Below are 21,523 nucleotides of genomic sequence, written 5' to 3'. Positions count from 1 at the left end.
GCCTGATGAAACAAAGTGTAAAATGTCTTGACGTCTATGATCGTAAGCAGTCTGTATCTCCTTGGAAAGGTCAGAACACCATTTGTTTTTTATTTGGTGCACACAACACTGAACCTCATCCCATACAGAAGAGAAGTTGGCAGCGAGAGCTGGCTTGTTCAGAGGTGAAGAGTTGAGAAGTTTCAAATGAGCTTTCCGCTTTCTATCAATTTAAAGGTTAATTAGATTCGAGTTGTCAGCAAACCAATCTCGATGTCGGGGAGCCTTCAATCCAAGAGCTTCAACACCTTTTTGGTATATTGTATCTCTTACTGTCTCCCAATCACAATCTGAGAAATCCACCTTGTTAAAAGCAGATTTCAAGGAACTTTGTACAACTGGATCCTTCAATTTGAAGACATCAATATGCTTAGGCAATTTTACTCCATTAAAATGGCTTTCCTTGCAAATTGAAACGTTGAGTTTAGCTCCGACCATTAAATGATCAGTACCACAGTTGGCACAACACATTACTCTGTTTTTGCAAAAATTTCCAAGATCATCATATCTACACAGTATGTAATCAAGCAAATAGCCATGTTTAGACTAGAGATGGAAGCAGGTTTCCTTGTCTTTCTGGTGAGAAAAAGTGTTGATGATAACAAGATTTAGTTCACTGCAGAGCTGAAAAAGAAGAAGACCATTTGAATTGACTGCCAATGCCACATGGATTTAGCGGAGACCAGGTCTCATTGTCTGAGCTGACTCGTGCATTGAAGTCACCAAGAATCACCAAACCCTCAGCACTTGGCAAACCAGTGATAACAGATCTAAGCATATGATAAAAAGAAGAATTATCGTCTTCAGATAAAGTAAGAGTCGGCGCATAGACAGAAAGAACATTCATGTAACGACCAGCAGCAAGGGGAAATTCTCAATCTCATTGCACGGTCATTTATGCCAACTGGCTGCTCAATCTTGTCAATTAAGTTCTTAACTGCAAAGACCACACCAGCCTCACGTCTCTCCCTTTCAAGTCTACCAGACCAGAAGTGTAGACTGACTCACGCTCAATCTGCGAAACGTGTCTCAGAGAGTGCAACAATGTCTACATTGTATCTTCGCAATTCCTTGGCCAAAATTGCAGTCTTCCATTCTAGTCTTTTACCATTATAAATAAATGTTCTCACATTCCAGCAACAGAGCTAGAGTGAGTGCTGTTTAGCATAATATCCTTTGTTTCTGTTCCTGCTAATATGGACAACTGGCAGCTTTGTTTAGGATGCATTTTCTTTCGGTGCTCTCTTGAAAAGGCTGCTCAGTCACAAAAAGCCCCACTGAGCACCCAACTGCCTAAATATTGTTGTGAAAAGCGATGTTAGGATAAGCCTTTTTTTGCCTGTGGTCAGATTAGTTTAAGACGTTTTTTTTCTTTTTGATGTAGACAAGTGTAATTGAGGGAGTATATTGCACAGTTTTAGCTTTGTATGACTGCTAAGTCTCCCGGTTCAAAGTGTTGAGATCCAACAAGAAGCAAAAGCAAGATAGCCAGCAAAAAGTCAAACGGCAGACCAGCTTAATGCGGGTATTGGTCTTATGCTTTATGTTTTTTTAAGTAAGAGGTTTGCATCTCCTAGAGGGGGTTGCCTTCACCATGGCTTACGGGAACCCTCTTCACTCCAATGCCATTCGATCCATTACTAGGACTTAGGTTGCTGGACACCAGAGCATACTCTACACACTGGTGGGTCATGCATGCCGTAGCTGACAGGGCCTAAGCTCCTCTGGAAGTTTTTGTCAGGGTTACCCCACCCTCAGTCTTAGGTTAAAGAACCTTGTTGGTTAAGGTCTGGTGTGGACATGTGTTAAAAGCACAGTGATGTTTTATCATACTGTGCTTCTCCCCGACAAATCAACCCCACGTGCATGTCATGACCACTGCCATGCAGATGGAACTCTGATGAACGGCAAGTGTCTTGCGCCATATAACTGGACCCCATATATATTTCATAATAGTCCTCAGTACAAATAAAATAGTCAAAGTCATTCAAAAATGAAATAAAACTACTTCTAATTAATAAAAGAATATACATTTTATTAGAGTTAAATTTTATATATTGTTAATATTAATAACAAATACACCTATCTTATAAACATTAATTAATTTTGTTTTAGATTAATGTGTCATATTAATATCAGTTAGTATTATGATTTATGTAACTTTTGTTTTAAAGCTTATATATTAAAATAGCTGGGTTAATCTTAAAAATTAAGATTAAAAATGTGTAAACCATTTAATGTTGAGGAATCCATGTTCCGGTAATCTAAGAGAGAATGTCAACAATTGACTATAATCTTGCCTGCTCTGGTTGGGGACCGGACCGCAATGCACCAGGAGGAAGTCTCTTGATGTTTTTTTACAAAGATTAAAATCAAGATATAATGATGCTGAAACTTATGTCTAGAATCTTTATTCCAATTTTGATCAAAATCTATTAAAGGATTTTGATTCTAGAAAATGTCTAAAATGTCAGGTTTAAGTTTAAGGTATCTTAAGAAGAAATAAAAACTCAGGAAATCTTGTTTAATCGGTGTCTAATGAGTATAGATCAGATTCATCGCAAATGTAAAAAATATTTAAATTTTTAAATGAGAAATTTGCCTATATTATGTCCCTCTCAAAAACGAAATATTTAAAATACTGAAAAGAAACTGAAATTTAAAAAATTAATATCTATAATTGAAATTTTACAAAAATTGGAATTATCTGAATTTACATAAAAGACTTTTTGAATAAAATTAAATTAAACTCAAATTTGGACTCCTTACACTTAGCAGCTATGTTTCAAAATTCATAATGATCGGTTAATTAGTTTAGAGTGTATCCTAGATGTACAAATATATAAACATATACACATATCTAACTTTATATAGATAGAGATCCTAAATTGTATTTTGATCTGAATCAAACTGTGTGTGTGTGTGTGTGTGTGTGTGCGCGTGCATATACATTGCTAAAGAAGATTGCTCTTTCATCATCCGGGTTTTGACATTTGGGGGAGTATAAAAAATTACTTTTTTCATTTTTACTGAAACGAGGTCAAACAGTCAATCAAATTTCCTTTTCTTTCTTTCTCTTATCTAAACCAGAAAGTGGGAGAAAGAGAGTGTTCAAAGAAAGATTTTAGCCCATTTTTTTAATCCACGCTCCTGAACAATGCCGGATAGCCATGCTAGTTCCATATAAAACTGAATATTTGGTCGATTTGCTACCTTTATAGTTCATCTTAGTCATTGTTGCAGGAAACTCGAATTACATCAGTCATGATAGAGTGTTTCCTTTTGCTGACTTACTGCAAATATCACCCCCTTCTGCCTCATACTTCAAGCTAAATTGTCACTAGAGTTATTCGAGTGCTTTTCAAAGATTATCTCTCCTTTGCTGCTGCATCACAGTTGCACAAACTTCAGCTGATTATGGCACTTTTCCATGCACATGCCTTAAACAAAAATAATTAACAGAGGAAATCCTGAGACAATGAAAAGAATTTTATTGACACTTCTTTGTTGCATATAAGATTGTTAAAGGGAAAATATTTTACCTAATAATTCGAAAGCAAGTAGTTTTAATATGAGGATCAATCCTCAAAATACACGGGTGATAATTTAGGTAGGTCTCCAGAAAATTCAATGCGTCTGAACTAAAGTTTCTTGTTAGAAATATTTCATTGTTGTGTGAAGATTTTCTAACCAGAGAGAGGGCAGATACTTCTATCGTTTGTAAGTCAATTATTAAAGATTAAAAAATTGCTCATTCTGGAATTCTTTAGATAAGGATTGGATTATTTGGATTAGTGTTCTTATTCTCAATGTTGTTCTCACAATGATTTGATCAATATAACCTCTTTTTCAGGTGTGTCTTTCTAAAAAATCTGTGCAGGGTAGCTTGATATGGTTTCATCAGCCATGACTAGACTTTAATTCGTAATTGTACTTTTAGTATCGTCTGTACTGTACTTAAATCTTCAGAAGATTGTCACTTAGAATTTAGCACTTTTATCTGTTGCGCCACAGATCCATATGAACTGATTTCGGCATAGAGTTTGACAAGATGAAATTGAAGAAGGCTGAAAGTTTACTGTGAGAATAATGCAAAAGATTAGAACAGTAGTCTGAATAATCCAAATTGCTTATTTTGTAAAATAAAATTAAAATTAAAAATAATGCACAAAACCAACCCATGGAAATATTGTGGGGCATCTTTGATACTCACAAACAGAAAGTTCACTGTATCCTACTGTGTGTGTCAGTAATCCAGAACATGTGTCTAGCAAGTAAAAGCAATACAATTTTCATGCTTTAAATTTCATGCAGAGTTTATAACATGCAGTAATTTAATTTCATGCATTGTTTTCTTTGATTGATTGAAATTTATAATTAAAAAGAAGAAAAAGATATTATTGTATACCATGATCCTATGTTAGTTCACCCCCACCCCCAAAGTTAGATTTATTTATTTACTAGCAGTTCTGCTCGGGCCCTATGTACTGTTCATAAAGTTATGTGCATATGTATATATTAAAAAGTGTGAATATGTACGGTAATGCCTTTCTATATAATAGGCTTCCTTAACTACCATAGAGAAAAGTTATTAGAGACTGCAGACGTCAAATTTTTTAAAACTTTGACTTCAATTTTGACCCCTTAACATTTGTTTTGGGCTCAAATTAAATTAAAATGTTTGCCCCATCTAAAATTTCAAGTGTTTAGACCCAAAATTGGTGGAGGAGTTTGGTAGAGTTCTCAAAAGTCAAATCGTTGAACTTTGACCCCTTAACAGCCAAATTTCTGGCCGAAAACCGATCAAAAAGATTTTCCCAAATCTCACTACTCCGTATGTCAAATTTCGAGTTTGTAGATCGAAAATTAACAGAGTTATTTGGTAGGAAAATGTACACAGACAGACACACACAGACATTTTCACTTTTATAGATATACTAGCATGGGTGCCCGGCGTTGCCCGAGTGTTTGGAGGTGTATGCTGAGCAAAAAAACAAAAAAATGACAGTCAATTTTTTTAACTTTAACCCCTATTATGTCTACTTGCTTTTGAAGTTAGATAAATGTAACTGAAGGTAAAGAAAAAGAACTATCAGCATACGTGAGTACATCTTTGCAAATGGAAAAAGGTGTGATTTGTCCTTTTTATTTCTGTTCGTCCTACTTGATTTTTCATTTTCTTTATGAAGAGATCTTTTGCAGCTTCTCTTTTAATCTCTTCTAGAGTTACCGGGAGTTCACGGATCATACTGCACATTGAATTTGAGCATTCGCTTTCATCTTTAAGAGCTGCAATTACCGTCTCTTCAAAACTTTCATTTCTTTTTGGAATCAACCTTGACAGGGCATCCGCGTGTCCTAGCTTTTTTGATGATACATGCTCCATCTTAAACTGATAGTTTAAGAGAGTTAAAGCCCATCGCTGTCGTCGATTTGCAGTATGCATAGGGATGCCTTTCTTCGATCCAAATATCGTGATTAACAGTTTATGATCCGTCTGTAATATGAAGTTTCGTCCATGGAGAAAACGGTTAAACTTTTTGACTCCAAATATTATCGAGAGAGCCTCCTTTTGTAGTTTTTCTCAGCTTCAAAAAAAGTTCCTGACGCGTGAGCGATTGCTTTTGTTGTTCCATCCTCATACTTATGGAGTAATGCAGCACCAACTCCGTAATCACTGGCGTCCGTTGCTAGTACCATCTCCTTTTCTGGATCGAAATGTGCTAATGCCAGATCTGACAGTAGACATTTCTTAATTTTCTGGAAAGCAGATTCACATTCCTTTGTCCAATTCCATCTACTGCCTTTTTTTAGTAGCTTGTTAAGAGGAGCTCTCAAATTATGCACATTAGGGATGTATATCGCATAATCCCAAAAATGACTGTAATTTTGGTACTGAGTCTGAGGCAGACATCTTTTCGATTGCTTCGGTCCTTTGTAGATCTGGCCTTCGTCCATCTTCGTCAATTATTTGACCCAGGTATTTGATCTTTTTCATGAAGAAATCGCATTTCTGCGGACTCAATCTGAAACCAAACACCTCCATTCTCTTAAGTACTTCTCTGACGTGCTTCTTGCAAATTACTGCTCTTTATCAAGACATCGTCAAGGTATGACATTGCAAATTCCAACCCTGTGAGGCTCGTATCCATTATCTGTTGGAAAAGAGCAGGGACGACTTTTAAGCCGAAAGGAAGCCTCTTTAGCTTGAAGATACCCTTATGCGTGATAATGCACAGGTACTTTGAGCATTCCTCATTGAACTTGATTTGCAAGTACGTGTCCGAGAGGTCTATCTTGGAAAAATTTTTTCCTCTGTTTAGTTTTGAGAATAGATCTTCTGCCGACAGAAGGGGATAATTGTGGTCCTTTAAACAATCATTCAGGCCCGTTGAGAAATCAGCAAAGACTCTGATTTTATTATTTTTTTTCTTCACATATACCGTCGGGCTGGCCCAATCCATATGGTCAACTTTTTCAATGACATCTAACTGTTGAAGTCTCTCCAACTCCTTCTCGATTGCGTCCATTGATGAAAAAGGTACATTTCTTTTAGGTTTGAACACTGGGGTGGCATCTTTCTTCATTTAAAATTTGGTTTCTATTTTCACAGTGTCCAAGTCCTTTGGCAAAAACTCTTGAGAATTCTGCTTTTACATCGTCCAGGAAGCTTTCCACTTGGTTCGATTTCTCTGTGTTCAACCTATTACAAAAAGAATTAACTGGTCATTCCCATAAGTTAAACAGGACAAACCAATCCACTCCAAATAGACTTGTGTTCCTTCCTGGTACCACGTACACTTTGGACTTGCGTGTCTGACTGCCAAATGTCACGTTGTACCTCAGTTCTCCTTTGAATTCCAACTTTTTGCCGCACACGTTCTTCGCCATCTTGCTGTTTCCATTAGTTCAGGTCGACTGATCCTTCTCCAGATATCTTCATCTATGATGCTGATGTCCGCACCACTATCCAGGAGTAATGTTACAGGATGTCCATTTATGTGAACACTGACATACTTATGCCTTTCGCAACTTTTCTCTTTCCTTGTGCGAAGCGCATTCACTTTGTCGGTCCTTCGCTTTTTCTTCTGGTCACAATACGCTCCCTTGTGGCCTCTGAATCCACATTCGTAACATATTCTATTCCTGAACCAGCAGGTCGTTTTGGTGTGTCTCGTACTTCCGCAGCATTCACAATTTTGGTCATTGTGCATTCTGGGGGTCTTTTGTTCTTGGGTCTTGTACGTTCTAGAGGTCCTTTGCATTTTTACATGTTGTACCTTGTAAACACTTTTTTCTTCAATGCGGGTGTTGTTTCTCTTGATATTAATGAGACGTTGACATTCCCCGGTAACTTTTTGTAAAGTTATATTTGGGTCCGACTCCATAATTGTCAGGATCCGGGATTTGATATCTTTGTCCCTTGGTGCTGTGAGTCCCTGCACAAAGATCAAGCATTTAAATAAATCCACAGAAATTTCATTTAATTTAAAATGATTCACATAAGCATACTCTAGATAGTCTTCAGATTCTGATTTCTGTAAATTAAAACATTTATATTTAGAGTGGAAAAGGTTATCTCTTTTATCAAATATTCTAGATAAAGTATTGATTGTCTCTTCAAAGGTCACTTCTTCCGTTTTTTTTTTTGGTAAAATTAAGTTAGCATACTTGGTGTTTTCGTCAGTACCCAGTTTTTGAAGTAACAGCATAACTTTTTCTTCATCAGTCCAGTCTAAACACCTCTTTGTAAAAACTGTTTCATACCTTCTATAGTATGCTGGAAATGTAACGCCAGTATCGGAAAAGTAGTGAAATTCTGACAAAGAGTTTGAAATACCCTCTGCAGAAAAATTCATTTTTTTCTCAGTTGTCGAAGTTTGAATTAATTTTCCAAATTCTTTTGTTGAGTCGACATTTGGCGTTGAAGTATTTTTGTTTGTTCTTGTTGTGCCTCTAAATTTTTTTGTGTCATTTCTTGTTGTTGTAGCTGTTGTTGTTGTTGTTGCACTAAGAATTGTTGTGTCATTTTTGACTGTTCCTGAATGCTAAGAGTTAGCACTTTCATCAACTCAGCCAATTACCCCATTTTAGTTTAAAAAATGTCTTTCCAAAATTTACAACAATGATTCTACAAAAGTTCATAAATATGCGTTTTCGCAAATTAGCAACAATACTTTTACAAGTTTTGCAAAATAAACTGCTTCAACAACGTAATTTTACACAATAATACTTTTTCAAATTCACACAAATAGTTCTAATAATTAATTACAACAATGACGAACAAACTGTTTTTCAACAAAAATATGGTTGCAAAAAAAAGAAAAATTATAACAATAGTCTCTGTTTTGTTTAGAGAGAAAGAATCGCTAGATTTCTTTCTTTTCTTTTGAAAACTCGTAATCCTATGATGCCGGGTTTGAATTCAGTTTGCGTTTCCCAAATATTTTTTCATGAAAAATATAAATAAAGTTCACTTTACCTCGCATTTGTTATGACAATATCTTTCAAGTACAATTTTATTACCTTTCTGTGAGTTCTTATCGGAGAAATCCGTACTTTCCACTATTTTATGTAGGAAAATTCAAATAGTTCTTTGTCGCACGTGATCCTAATGGTAGTTTAGGAACGAAATTCTTGTAAATTTTCGTCAAAAATCATTGAATAGTACACAGCCCTTTAAATATAGTAATTAATCTCTGTTAAGAGATAAAGAATCATCTTCGTTCGCGAACTGTTATATCCTGTTCAACGGTATATAATAATATGACGAATGGAATGCGTAACAAAAAGGTTTATTAGTACTTCACAATAATACAAAATGGTTACTTGCTTTTGAAGGTAGATAAAGGTAACTGAAGGTAAAGAAAAAGAACTTAGCGTGTGAGAGCTAAAAGCTCGTCCCTGGGAAGCTTGATTAACTGGAGTACACTTGTAGAGTGTAAGACACAAGACTGGTAGGACGCAAGGCTGCAAACAAGACAAGACGCCCCCACCTTAAAATGGTAGCTCTTTTATATCTTGTTTCGTATCTGGTTCGATACGTAGTTATGTCCCTTATAACACTTTTCTATAAGGTTTTCAATTTCTGACTTTAAACTGAAGGTAGAAGGGTGCATTTTGACTAAAATCATGCACAATAGTTGTAAATAAATGTGAATAATAGATTCCAAGGTAATAATAATACTATTAAGAACACAGAAGGAAACAGCAAAAACATAAAACTAGGCAAGAGATGAGAATAAAAGAAAATCAAGGAGGGTGGCATGAAAAGATGGGGAAAATACTAGAGAAAAAATGTCATGTAGGATTTCTTTTGATTAATTTTGGTGATCCAGAGTTCCAATTTCATGTTAAAAAATAATATCTTTTCAGACAAAGCTATTATCATACTTTCCTTATCCTGTAATCCTGTATTAATACTAGTGGTGGGACGATTAATCGGAATCGGAATCGTTAATCGTAAGAATCGTGTATTTTGGGAGGTATCGGAATCGGAATCGCATCGTTAAAAAATACCTTAATTTTCCGATTCCTTCATTACGATTCTTTTAGTCTGATGCTGAAAAAAAGAAAAAAAATTCCTGATATTTCTAACCGCAAGAGAGAAATAAAAAGAAACCAAAGAAATTCATTATTAACAGGGCAATGCTTAGTGCCCCTCCCTTACAAGGTTCATTCATTCAGATCTATTGTAATCAAAACTACAAAAGAGTTAACTTGAAAAGAAGTATGCAGGGCTCTATATTGCGAGTAAAAATAAAAAAAACGCTAATCTTTTTGGCGATTGTTTTTTTTTACTGACAAATCTAATACTGAATGAAAATGCTTTTTCAACTTATATTTTCTTAAAATCAAAACGAGCAAAGTCAAATTATTTAAACAGTAAAAGGTTTAATAGAACGATATACTTTTTTTTTTCTTTTTTTAAAAGGGTTTTGAAAGAAATATCTCTAAAATGAAATTGATCACGTATTATTTCGCAAAGTTTTGACAGTAGTCGGTTTCTTTTGAAGTTTCAAAAAAATCGACCCCATACCTATCTCTACCAAACCTAAAGTTATTAAATAACCCCTTCGTTAATTTAAGGGTAATTAATTCAATTCAGTCAAGTTTTTTTTTTTTTTAATTTCATTGAAATAAAATCCATTATTTTTTTTTTCTCCAGAAAGATAAAACCGTGAATTTGATTATATTAAAAGCAGAATAATATAATCTTTTTTCTAGAATTTTAAATTGAAAATTAAAAGTGTTTTGCGCAGTTCTTTGCCGAACGAAAAAGAAATTAATATATATATTTTTAAAAGGTTTTGTAATCAGTTAATTTTTATGTCTAAATAATATTTACGATTAATTAAATAATTTCATTTTAAAAAGTATTTATAAATAGAATTTTACTAAGGACTTATAGTTGGCTTTGTATTACTGTACACATAGATTCGAAAAAGTTGTCAAAAAACAAATATATAACAAATAAATGTTATCAAAGGCAAGATAAGTTATTTTTCTACCTAACTGGATATATTTTTCGGGTTTTTATTCAATGTAACATGTTTATTCAGCTCGAAAAGCATACAGTGTTTACCAATGTATTGGAAAATTCAAAATGGCGCCCGACATTCTCTTTAACACGGTAAGTTTGGGAAAAGATGTTATAAATAATAAACTATACAAAATACTGCTAGAAACTCGCTCAATATATGTTACCGTGACATATTTTGATATATATTCGGTGTTTTTTTAATAGTATTTTGTCTAGTTTATTATTTGTAACACCTTTTCCCGAACTTACCATGTTAAAGAGAGTGTCGGGCGCCATTTTGAATTTTCCATTACATCGGTAAACACTGCATGTTTTTGAGCTGAATAAACATGTTACATTGAATAAAAACAAAAAAAATGTATCCAGTTTGGTAGAAAAGTAACTTATCTTGCCTTTGATAATATTTGTTTGTTATATATTTGTTTTTTGACAATTTTTTCGAATCTATGTGTACAGTAATACAAACCCGGTTATTTTGTATCTACGGCGCCATGTCACGTGGTATATTGTTTTTTTTTTCATTACACACGTTCATTTATAAATTATTAAATTAAATATTTATCTTTTTTATATTTAATTAGTATATATTTTCTTTCTCTTCCGCTATATTTTTTTTATTTAATTCATTAAATCTGTTAATTATGAGGACCAAAATAATGAATCGTGTGTATTTATTCTCTAATTTTCTTGTTTTTGTTCTGTTATATAAATTCTATTTTATTTGTTTTTTCTCTGAAGGATAAATTCTATTTTCTTTGAGTTTTTTTTTTCTGTATTCCAATTAAGTAAAATAAATTTTCTCTAGAATAAATTTTGCTAATTTTTCCGTTTAGTTTGCTATATAATAATTTTATTTAATCCAAAACACGACGGTGTAGACATAAAATATCTCTTCCAAAGTTAGGGAACATATTTGGGAACTACCGACCATAAGTATAAAACTACCTGGTATATTTCAAAACAATAAATTCCCTAGGAATCAGAATCGGAATCGTACTTGGTATCGGAATCGTTAATCAATATTTTCCTGGAATCGGAATCGTATAAAAATTAGGAATCGTCCCAACACTAATTAATACTATTAAATATATGAAAAATGTCAACCAGGTATGCCAATTTTTATAACATAAATTCATCTATAAACAATGGTTCCTATTCATTTGCATTATGAGAAACAAGAAATATTTGCAACTCTCTTCTCAATTCAAGATATCTCTTCAACGCCTTTCCTTTTGAGAGCCACCTTACCTGTGTATGAAATTGTAGTGCTCCATGCGTTGAACCCAAATCTTCACATAAAACTTTGAAAAGCGTTTTGCAAGTGGCCTTGATAAAATGACATTTACTGCTTGAATCATCTCTTTTAATGGCTCATCTAATACCTTGGTAGCTATTTGGGGGCGGGGGCTATTACTTGTCTATGAATTATGTAGTGAGTCCCAATTATTTATGGAGTTACTTTTTTTAACTAACGATTGGAATCCAGACTTACAGTCAAGCATTGAAGGTGCCCAGTTAGTAAAAACTCAGCACAATTTCTCCCATTTCATAGAATATTCTTTGAAGAAATCATCAATTAAATAAAATATATCAGCAGTAATTGAAGTTTGCAGAGGCTTACAAAACAAAAAGCTCTTAATTTTTTTCATTTTTATAACAAACACAAGAAGTTGTGAAAAGTTTGTCACATCAATAGTTTCATCAAGCTATTGCTGACCAGCCCAGTTTCTTTTAATTCTTGAATAATTTCACATAAAATATCCTCATACATATCTGTTATCCTTCATTTGATCATATTGTTTGACATGGATAGAGGTGATAATTTATTTACTGCTTCAGAACAAATCATACAATATCTTTGATGTATGGAAAAAGATTTTCAGGTATTATGCGAGTGTTTTTTTATCATGTACTATTTTTTAATGCAACCGTGTATGGAGCTTCAATAGCGGCTAAATTTTTGTTTTGAAATAATCTGTTGCTATCAAGCCGGTGGATTTTGACTTTTGCTTTAAAAAAAAAAATCAATACTTTTATTTTTCAAGTCAGAGTGTTTAGTTTGGAGAGGTCTTTGAAGTTCAGCTGGTTTCATAGACCCATAAGCAAGAAGTTCCAAACATACTACATGCTGTGATCTTTGTATACCTGCAATAAGTATGTCAGTGAATCCCCACTTCAAGAAATCATCATTGTATTTTTTTAACACTCATTTTTAAAGGGTTAAGAATCACATAACAGTTAATTGGGAGGAGCGACACTGGTGACATGAACAAAACAAATCAGAAATCAAACACACAATAAACACAGAGAGGCAAAAGGCGAGTATGCCAGGGAAAGGCAATACCACAGGAGGATAACAAGAAAAGAAGGAAGGGGAGGGTGGCTGCCTGTTATTGTCTGTGCGATAATTCTCTCTCCCTCTTCCTTTTTCATATCGGTCACAGAAGAAAAGGCAACGACACTTAGTATACGTGCACCATAATACTTACACTATAGCAATCTTCCCAACAAACACATTACATGTAATAAATTCAACTTGATTTCCTCTACACCCAGAAAAATATCCAACATGTTACAGAAAAAGGCACATTACATTTGTATCCTTTTGCCCTCGGTAAACGTTTCTTACATTAAATAAACCAAAATATTACCTTCATATCAATATGTTCCTCACCGTGTTCTATATAATATTCACATTCAGTTCAAAATCAATTAGCGACTTAATGGCATTGCGGTTGCGAGTTCCTAACCTGTGGGTTGGGAGCCACTGCTCTGATGAGAAAGTTACCTGGGAATAAACACAGGGACAAAAAAAAAAAAAGAAAAGATAATTGATTTCTGTATTTTATTTGGAATGAAAAGAAAAACAGAAAGTAAATGTTTTATTTACTAAAATGATACTAATACAGAATCAGTTCCGAGTATAAATGGAAAATACCGAGTCAGTCTCGAAAAGCAGTTTACGATTTGAAACCACCTTTTTCTTCTTGTTGAGGAAATTTTTTTCAACCGTTCTTTTTGTTTTTGAGAGGATAAAATTTCTTTTGAACCTAACTCCTCACATATTAGTGTCATCTGCCCTTTTCAATTTCTTTGTAGCTTTCAACCATTTCCAAGACTGACTCTGGATTCTCTGTCAATATTCAGAACTGACTCCAATATAGAAATCTTACCCATTCATAAAAAAAAGGGTGTACTTGCACAATACCCTCCCCGAATATATATATATATATTTTTTTTTTTTTATCTTTCTTCAATTTTTTTCAAAGGATTATTATCAATTGGATATAATTTACCAGATTATCAAAATAAAAATGCAAAAAATTCAATATTTAAAAACTTTTTAGGAAGTTTTCTACTGTATTAGAATACAGTAGAACCCTGGGATACAGTTTTTTCATGTTACGATGTGGAATGTTTTCCCAGACCCTGGTTATGGTATTTGCCCTGCCATACAATGTTATTAATGTTATTTGATTATATGTATATTATATACTCTACTGTATTTTTAATACCATATCCTGGGGTTCTACTGTACTACATTCTAGAACATCAATCTCCCATATTGGAACCAGCCAACGTTTGAAGGCCAAACTGCTTTAAAAAAGGTCAAATTTGCAAAATTTGTCTGTAAAAAAAACAGCCAAATTTTGCAAATTTGACCTTTTTAAAAGCAGTTTGAACAAGGTTGCCAATCTAGCAATCCCGCTCACCCGTTCTTTTTAAAAAATAAGAAAAAAAGAGTCAAAGTGCGATAGAGTACCAACTAAAGATTTACCCTTAAAATGTTGATTTTATTTAGGGGTATTTGGGTTTGCTTTAAACGAATGTAACATTTAAAATTGTCTCAGGCAGGTAGATTTTATGATACTACAACTTTTATTATCCAATGTGTTCTCTATTGTTTTCACTGGTCACCATGTTTGTTTTTGCATGTGTGCATTTATTTTTTGTGTGCATACATTCAATTTTTGCACACTTGCAAAATATGGTGACCAGTGAAATACATTGAATAATAAAGGTCTTAATATCATAAAAACTACTCTGTCGGCGACAATTTTAAGTGTGATATTAGTTCAAAACAGACTCTTTCGCACTTTGACCAAGAAATGTATATTTCTTTTTTTTTTTTTTTTTACAAAGGCATCACCACATTATCAAGGCCCAGAGGCCACTCAAGGATAAGGGTTAAAGAGTGTACAGTAGAAATTGGTCAATATAGTAATCATTAGTAATGAAAATTTGGTAAATTTAATAACTTATATGGAACGGCTCATCAAGAACTTATTTACTTTAGACTTGAACACAACCATATTGTAGTCAGCCGGAAAGCAGGAAAACGGAAGACAATTCCACAGGCGTGCAGTTCTAAGAAAGAAGCTTTGTTCATGGAATCTACGTTTAGGTTTAGCCACAGATAAAGAGTGGGGGAAATTATTGATAGTGTTTACAGCTAGACGAGTGTTTCTTGTGAAAGTTTGGCGAGGGGGGACCAAAGATTGAAGCTCAGTTGAACACTTTCCATGAAAATAACGATACATCAGAGACAAACTCGCAACATCTCTTCTGTGAGATAGAGGTTGCAAGGAGGAGAAAAGGACATCTCCTACGAGGCTACGAAGTCTATTTTGAACTCTATCAAGGCAGGACAAGTCCTTTCTAGCAGCTCCTGCCCAGATGTGGCAACAGTATTCCATCCTTGGACGTACCTGGCTCTTATATAGGTAGAGAATAGCATCAGCAGTGAGATATCTACTGGATCGATAGAAAGATCCCACCATTTTTCCAGCGGCCTTGGCAACAGATTTGATATACGTGTTCCATTTAAGATCAGGAGTAATGGTCAAGCCCAGAAGCTTGTCAAAACTTGAGGCCTCCTGAAGACGAGAGCCATTCATTTCAATTGATGACAAATGTGGATTAGAATGTTGATGATGTAAAGAGAGAAGCTTGGTTTTAGATGCATTAAAAGTAACCAGCCACTCCTTTCCCCATTGTACTACGTGCTCAAGATCAGAGGAGAGAGAATTGGAGAGAACTTGCTCGTTTACTGTCTTAGATGTGGTACCATAAATGGTAGTGTCGTCAGCATAAATGTCTACAAATGATGTAAGGATATGATTTGGAAGATCATTAATGTAGATCAGGAAAAGAGTTGGGCCCAGGATGGATCCCTGAGGGACACCGGCATTAATACTGTGAGCTTCTGATTTTTGCCCCTCAACTACTACTCTTATGAACCTATCAGAAAGAAATGATTTAATAATTGAGAAGACTTTTCCAGCTATACCATAGCTAGCGATCTTATGAAGTAAACCTTTATGCCATACCCTATCAAAGGCTTTAGATATGTCAAGAGCAATTGCTCTAGAAAGATTGCCACCGTCGAGAGATTTGCTAATCCTATGCGATATAACTGTAATGACATCTGCTGTAGATCTAGCAGTACGGAAACCATATTGAGTGTCACTAAGAAGGTTATTTTTGTTGAGATGTTTGATTACTTCTGTATTTAACACAGATTCTAGCAACTTACTCATGACGCACAGGAGACTTATTGGCCTGTACTGAGAGGGGGATGAGCGATCACCTGAATTCTTAAATACAGGGCATACTGATGAGGTTTTCCGGGGAGATGGGAAACTATTCTCCTTAAGACAACGTTTAAACAGTTTTGTAAGTATGGGCGCTAATTCAGGTTGAAGTTTTTTGAGTACTATAATTGGAATACCATCAGGGCCAGTTGCTTTACTCGAATCAAGGTTTTTGATTAGCTTCACAACATCACGTACAGATATACGTATATCACATAGCGTGTTTTCTGATACAGGAGGAAATATTGGGGGTTGGCGGTCTTGGTCGCAAAGGGTAGAATTTGCTGCAAAGTTCTTGACAAAGAGTTTTCCCACAAATTGTAAGAAATGAAGAAAAATTCAGAGATGAAGACCCTTCGAGATACGAAATTCGCAAAGCGAGAACACCCACCTTGAATGGATTTCTTGATTCAGTCAGGGGTTGTGCCATGAGGGCTGTTAGTAGCCTCTTACAACCCATCCTTCTTGACTGAGGCAAATCAAGAATTTAGAAGAACAGCGATTATCCACATCAGTCACCGTATGGTTGAAAAATTCTTAAAGACCATGGCAAAAATTGAGCCAAATCAGTAATTTCTTTTACAAGTTCCTAATTGAGAATTAATTCAAGCTCCTGACAAAGGAGGTTCATCCAGAGAAGTGCGAATTCCCTAAATGTGTTCCGTGGGAATAAGGTGGGAAAATTTCCCTTGGATTAAAGATGAATATGACACGGCCTTACACGATAAAGTCAACTTAGAAACTGAAACTGCACCTTTGGCCCGTCAAGGGGGGAAATGGAAACGTTCAAAAGCAACTCCCAAATCGCAACTTGAATTCCAACAGAAAATAATTTTTCATTAAATTCCAAATTTAATATGCATGATCATTTGACTGGTTCCAATATGGGGGATTGATTTACTATAACGTTGTATTAGAAACTCTGCACCCCCTAAAAATCTATAAACATTGAATTCTTTGCATTTTTGTTTGAATAATCTGGTAGATTAGTATCCAATTGATAAAATTCCACTGAAAAGATTGAAAACAGATGATTGCAATGTACAAGTCTACTAAAAATGGACTTCCCTAAAAAAAAAAACTTAATAAATCCACAATTGCATTTACTCAGTGATATCAAGTAGACGGATTAGGAAAAAATATATATAGTCGTGTTTACATTTTTTTAATTAGGATCTTTAAACTGTTCTCTTAAATTTTTATTTCAATAAATATTCATTAATAGTAAATAGGGGGGGGGTCAATTTGTTTCCATCAAAGTCGCATATAGGCGAGAAACGCACACACATGAGACGTCAGTGTTAATAAGTGAATGTGTGACGACTGAGCAGAGAACAAAAACGTGTCTGTCTGGGACTCACCAACGTTCATTCATAGAAATTTACTACAAAGAAATTCTGTCTGCGGCAAAAAAATATTCTCTTTAGTTAGACGAGTTCAGTATTCGGATAAATGGTAGCATTCATTTTATAAACTAAAACAGGGAGAGCGGATAGAGATGTGTACTTTTTTTCTTATTTTTTTTATTACTTTTTTCAATTTTTACTATCGCCCCATTAAATTTAATGTAATCAATTTGTAAGAGTTGGTTAAAAAAATAAAAAAGATTTATTTTTTCCACCTTTTTATATATTTATTTTGGCGGACCTGAACGAGCTTCCCTCCAGCTGTAAAATGAATTCCTTTTTATGTTTTTTAATTGTTTTTCTACGAATTATCATCGATAACAGACTTAAATTTCATATTAGCAGGAAAAATATTTTTTTAAAAGTTTATTTAATGACTTTTAACGTTGGGGATCACTTTTAAATTATAACGTCCTATAAAATTGATACCCCACTTTTCGGTCAATTAGGAAAGCTGTTCTTATTAAGCTATTTTTGTGGTGTAAAAGAAAAATATAATAGAACGTTATAATTTAAAAGTGATCTCTCATGTTAAAAGTCATTAAATAAACTAAAAAAAATTCTTGCTAATATGAAAGTTAAGTCTGTTATCGACAATAATTTTACAGGAGGTGGGAAAACAGTTCAGGTCCGCCTTTATTTTATTTTTTTTTTTTTTTAATCTTTACCATTATCATTTTTACTACTATTATCACCATCATCATTATTTTATTATTTTTATTCAAATTCCAGTTAAATGAACAATTCTCTTTGTATGAAACGAAACACGCGTTCCAGCTACTGAGCTGGAACGCGTGTTTCGTTTCATATGTCCGCCGTTTCATATTTCGCAATTTTGATTTACCTGGTGATTTCGGCTATGATTTTTTTCAAACGCTCTCGGTCAAAATAGCCGAGAAAAATAATAGAAAAATATAATCATAAAAAGACAATTTCGTTTTTCTCTTGTTATATTTCAATAAATTTTCGATTAATGGAAAATGAAAACGTTAAATATATTTATCACAATTACGTATATGCGAGAAACAGGAGATCTTGTCACAGAGATTAATATTAAGGGGTTTCTACTAACCACTTATCACTAAAAAGTCACTAAATCAAAAAACAATCTTTATAAAAAAATTAATGTACTTAGTTTATGAAATAATTGAAATATTGACTTAAAAGAAAAAATGAAAAATAATAAATTCACAAACGAAAGAAAGAGACAGAATAAATTTAAAAAAAAAAAAAAAAAAATCAATTTATGAAGCAAATTTTAAGCAGACCTACCCTTAAGGATTTCGTCGATCAAATGTCCAGTGTTATATTAATATTTTAATAGCAACTCACCCATGGAATATCACGCTTTCTTCTTTTGTTTTTTTTTTTTTTTTTGTTTTGTTTTTTTTTAATATGCATGATAATTTGACTGATGAATATACATATCTTTTTGTTTGGTAAATTTTGTTTTTATGGGTTGTGATAGAAAAAATGTTCAATCAACATTTTAACACTTTTCGAAAATCGATTTTTTTTGTTGTTTACATGCAGCATTGCTGCGTGTTCACAAAACGAGTTCTAAAATTTAATGAGAATGTAAACATTAAAAATGAAATGTAAATAAAAATGTTTTTGTTTTATTTCTACTTGATTTTCTTCATTCTACTAAATAATAAACTTTTTCCTTAATAATAATAATAATAATAATAAAGGGAATTAAATATAATAATAAATGTGTGTTCTTAAGTGCGAAATCGTAATACAGTTCCTACGACTCCATATAAACATCAATTTTAACGATTTGGGACAAGAATGTGAGAAACGATTTTTGTTTTGTTTTTTTTTCCCCCCGAAATTGGAAAAATTTTGGTTTAGTTCACATTGACTTTTTATAGTTTTTGTTTTTAGGCAATTAATGGCTTAAATATCGTTTTTGTGTAACCATATTAACCGTTGCATCGACAAAGCATGAATAAACCCAGCGCACGTTTTCGTGTGATTCTAATAATAACAAAAACCGCGTGTTTGGAGCCGGTACGAATTGCAGCAAACTTGAGAAATGCCGAGGCTAGCCGTCCTACACATTGGTATAAGACAATGTGTCAGCGTGTGTGTGTGGGTGAGAGAGTGAAAGTGAGTGAGAGAGGGGGGGCGCTCTCCACTGCGACAAACAATAATTTGCTTTAAAGGGGGGGGGGGGTCCGTGCAGCGTGCACCCCTTGTTTTATTGCATTAGAACAAGGGTCTGCAACCGTTTACAGGACCAAATGACTAAGTGTTTAAAAGAAGGGCATGGTTAAATTAAATACAACATAAATAAATTTCCTTGGATTTGAACTTATATCACTGTCTCCTCCTGCTCCTCAAAAAAAAAAAAAAAAAAAAAAAAGAATTAGTTTTATTCACTTCCTTATTTTTCTGCAGAAATTATAGGAAAAAGATACAATTATAACTAACTGAATCAGAACAAATGCGAATTTAAGTTTAAAAAAATGCTAAACTAAAAATTATCCAGAAGCACTTCGTTTCTGTTAGAATTTCCGCCCGTCAATGTGTCAATGAACGAATCAAAACATCCTCCAGATGTTCGTCATTCTTTAAATGGATTTTAGTTGGTTTCATTTTCGAAAATAGTTGTTCACAAGCGAATGCACTTCCGAAAACCGACATTATTGATTTTGCGTTCTACAATGTTTAGGACACTTCGGCGCCACCAATTTTTACGTAGACTCGCATCGATGCATCCCTACTCCGACACAGGTTCCACTAGCGAAACTATTTTTGTAGACTAGCAAGGCTACGAGGTATTGTCCGGAACTATAAGACAAAGTAGAAAAGGTTAAAACGTATTTGCTAAAACTTCTCTCTACCTCTCTTTATCTTTCTTCCCCGTTTTCCCATATCCCTCTTCCCCGTTTTCCCATATCCCTCTTCACCTCCGCCCCGCTCATTCCTCTCATGTTTTAATGGATTAAAAATATGCAAGTTATTCAGTTAGGCAGTCACCACTGTTCCAAAAATATAATGACATCTATATTTGTTTTAATTTATTCCCGAAAACCATTCTAGTGTTTTAGGGCAGTTAATAAAATATGATAAATTGATAATTGTGCATCACTTTTCTTAGGGAAGGGTCTACTTGTTGCAGAGGCTCGAATCGATGAAGATTACAGTTATATCTCATAGGATAAGCGAATCTCTCGAGGAGGCAACCTTTCTAAGGCAATTGCTCTTGACATATCAAAAGCCTTTGATAGGGTATGGCATAAAGGTTTACTTCACAAGATCTCTAGCTATGGTATAGCTGGAAATGTCTTAAATCATTTCTCTCTGATAGGTTCATAAGAGTAATGGTTGATGAGCAGAAATCAGAAGCTGACAGTATTAATGCTGGTGTTCCTTAGAGTTCTATCCTGGGCCTCTTCTTGATTTACATTAATGATCTTCGAAATCACATCATTCGTAGACATTTATGCTGAAGACACTACCATCTATTGTAGCACATCTAAGACCATAAACGACCGAATTCTCTCCGATTCTCTCTCCTCTGATCTTGAGCACGTAGTACAATAGGGAAAGGAGTGGCTGGTTACTTTTAATGCCTCTAAAACGAAGCTTTTATCTTTACATCATCAACTCTCTGATCCCCATCTGGCATCAATTGAAATGAATGGCTCTCGTCTTGGGGAGGCCTCATGTTTTGACAAAGCTTCTGGGCTTGACCTTTGATTCTTGATCTTAAATGGAACACGTACATCAAATCTGTTGCCAAAGCCACTGGAAAAATGGTGGGATCCTTCTATCGATCCAGTAGATATCTCACTACTGATGCAGTTCTCTATCTATATAAGAGCCAAGTTCGTCCAAGGATGGAGTACTGTTGCCACATCTGGACAGGAGCTTCTAGAAAGGACTTATCCTGCCTTGATAGAGTTCAAAATAGACTTTGTAACCTCATA

At 34.2% G+C, this 21,523-nt stretch overlaps 1 protein-coding gene across 2 annotated transcripts in view; it reads right to left on the bottom strand.

Annotated features, from left to right (window-relative positions):
• Nucleotides 1-19,682, bottom strand: part of LOC145259166 (uncharacterized) — a 621,516-nt gene extending 601,834 nt beyond the window's left edge. The window contains exons 1-2 of one of the 2 annotated variants that reach the window (XM_080116896.1): nt 18,855-19,682; nt 13,234-13,370 (exon numbers count right to left, since the gene is read on the bottom strand). The gene's annotated coding sequence lies outside the window, so the exon portion shown is untranslated. The remainder of the gene's footprint in view (nt 1-13,233; nt 13,371-18,854) is intronic. The other variant, XM_080116897.1, reaches the window with a different exon arrangement.
• Between the last annotated feature and the right edge of the window lie 1,841 nt (nt 19,683-21,523).

The sequence above is a fragment of the Euprymna scolopes genome, chromosome 34 (genome assembly GCF_053919585.1).
Source record: "Euprymna scolopes isolate OS-2025 chromosome 34, ASM5391958v1, whole genome shotgun sequence".
NCBI classification, from domain to species: Eukaryota; Metazoa; Mollusca; class Cephalopoda; order Sepiida; family Sepiolidae; genus Euprymna; species Euprymna scolopes.
The sequence above is the reverse complement of the archived record's forward strand: the minus strand, read 5'-3'. Positions and strand labels throughout refer to the sequence as shown.